Source organism: Poecilia formosa, unplaced genomic scaffold (genome assembly GCF_000485575.1).
Source record: "Poecilia formosa unplaced genomic scaffold, Poecilia_formosa-5.1.2 Scaffold330, whole genome shotgun sequence".
NCBI classification, from domain to species: Eukaryota; Metazoa; Chordata; class Actinopteri; order Cyprinodontiformes; family Poeciliidae; genus Poecilia; species Poecilia formosa.
Genome location: NW_006800269.1, coordinates 9,597 through 11,989, shown reverse-complemented (window position 1 = coordinate 11,989; position 2,393 = coordinate 9,597). Strand labels below are relative to the sequence as shown.

The 2,393-nt window shown below is 46.9% G+C and overlaps 1 long non-coding RNA gene across 1 annotated transcript in view; it reads right to left on the bottom strand.

The window, feature by feature from the left end:
- Positions 1-258: 258 nt before the first annotated feature.
- The window catches only part of LOC107833111 (uncharacterized), a 5,452-nt gene continuing 3,317 nt past the window's right edge, over positions 259-2,393 (bottom strand). The window contains exon 3 of the long non-coding RNA XR_001658819.1: positions 259-1,823. This is a non-coding gene — a long non-coding RNA (uncharacterized LOC107833111). The remainder of the gene's footprint in view (positions 1,824-2,393) is intronic.

Sequence of the window (2,393 nt, the reverse complement as noted above, 5' to 3'; positions counted from 1 at the left end):
GTCGACAACAACAGAACAAAAAAATGAATGTCAGTGAGAGATCGCTTCACCGTAGGGTCCAACCAGGAAAACTGGGGAAAATACCGAGACACGTACAGGGGGTCTGGGGGGGTAATAATAATAAAAACAAGTATGATAAAAACGCCACAGTTGTGGCAGTGCTGAAAATGGCCAGGGTAAATACCGACAGCAATGAATCGAAATGGAAAAGTGGGCAGAAAAAGGAGAAAGTCCATTAAAAAATACGATTTTTTTAAAAAATTCCACGAGTGGAAAGACCTCCAACCCCCTCACCCCCAAAACCCCTGCTCCCGGTCTTTGCGTTGAGCACGTCTCGGCGCGGCGATTGCGCCCTCCGCAAATGCTTTTTGGGGTAAGGGCTTCCCAGATTAATAGTAATGAACAGCAAGCCCAGACCGCAAAAAGATTCGTGAAGGACATTATCTTTGCTGCTGCTGCCGCCGCCGCTGCTCCTGCCGTTGAGGTCCCACGGAGACTCCGTGACACCCGGGTAGCCCCGCTCTCCTGTATCTCCAATCCCGGCTCAGTCGATTGTATCTCCAGCTTTCAGCGAGCCGCGGCTTATATTTCCTCCAACGTGTACTCAGAAGGAGGAAGAGGAGAGGATGGATGATAGAAAAAGATGGTGTGGGGAGGGTTGGAGGGTTTGGGGTGGAGGGGAAGAGAGGGGGGAGATGCGTCTCCGACTACTGCTGCTGCTGCAACTGAGAGCTATCCAAGGTCCTTACGCTCCTTCTCCAGTTTGAATCCTTCTCTATCCTCCCCTCACGTCTCTCCTCCCTCAAGCATCCCCATGCAAGCAGACTGCTTTTACATAGATTCTTTATTTTTTTTTTCTTTTTGTCCCCTATAGCCAAACGCAATGCCGTGCAAAACCCGTGTGATCGCAATGAGCTGTGCACCGATGCGTTTTGTTGTTTGTGTGCGCGTGTGTGTGTCTGTGTGTGTGTACGCGCGTGCCTGTGTGTGTGTGTGTGTGTGTGTGTGTGTGTGTAATGTTATCTGCTGCCTGTATAGTAAAAAAAAAAAAAGCGCTGGCTGTCTGCAGCCGCTCTAAAGCTCTGGGTGAGGAGGGAGCAAGGCTGTAAACTGCTGGCAATAAATAGAGAGCAAGGAGCGATCTGATTGGAGCAAACTGAATCTCGTCATCGGCCAATCGGTGCCTCGCTCATATAGGAACCCCCCTTTTTGAAAAAAATGGGGAAAAAAAATAGGCAAAAAAAAAGACAACTATAACCAAATTGTAATCTATATCAGCGAGTATATACTTAGATTTGGATACAAAACCAATACTGGTTTGAATGGGAGTTTATATATATATATTTATATTCATATAAAAAAAACAGAATCGTGACGAGTGAAAACGAGTAAATATGATAATAGCAACAATAAACAAGATATGTGACACAGCAAGGATGAGCCATTCCCACTTAAAACCATGATTATTATTTTTTATTAATATTATTATTGTTTCAAAAACACACCCTTCATGCGGCGAGAGGAGTGATCATGAACAGAGTAACCAAGCCAAACATTAGTCATAACAACTGGATGTCGATGGATCGGGACTGTCCTCTCAAACACACACAGCGTCTCAGCACAGAGCAAGAGCAGGACTGGGGTCGCCTGGTCACTAGAGGGTAGAACCGCAAAAACCACAGGGGGGCTGAGGGGTGCCGGAAGGAGAGGGGGGGTGGGAGGCAGGGTCCAAACTGCAAACTATGTCCGGAACCATGTTAGCTGAGGGTGAGTAACAGAGGTAACATGTCGCCATTCCCACTACAGTCCAACGCAACAGTTTACTGAAGAAGAAAGCTTTTTTTTTTTAAATGCACAGCACAATGTAGTAAACAGCGCGTCCCAGAACATCACATTCAAGAAATGAAAGAGGAGAGTTCACCGCGACCATGAACCACTTTTTTTCTCTCTCTCACGCGCACGCACTCGCACTCACGCGCACGCACAGTTCGGATCGTCTCTAATAGGTTTTCTTCTCGACGTTGTTTTAAAGTTAAGTTTTTTTTTTTCATATAAAGAAGTAGGAACTTACCTCTACATTACTTTATTTTCCCCCCCTCCTTCCCCCACCAGCAACAGTTCCATTAGTTTGAGTTTTGTTGTTGTTGTTTTGTTTTCTTTGTTGTTTTTGTCACATGCAGCTGCAAAACGTTCATCCTGGCTCTTCAGCTACTCACTAAACTGCCATCAAGTACGGGGAAGTTGGGTGGAGGCCGGGTCACGATCCGGACCGGACCCTCCTTCCCACCCTACCCTACCCCTCACAGCGAAACTCCCCCTAGCTCCTCTCTCTCTCTCTCTCCTCTCTCTCTCTCCTCTCTCTCTCTCTCTCTCTCTCTCTCTCTCTCTCTCTC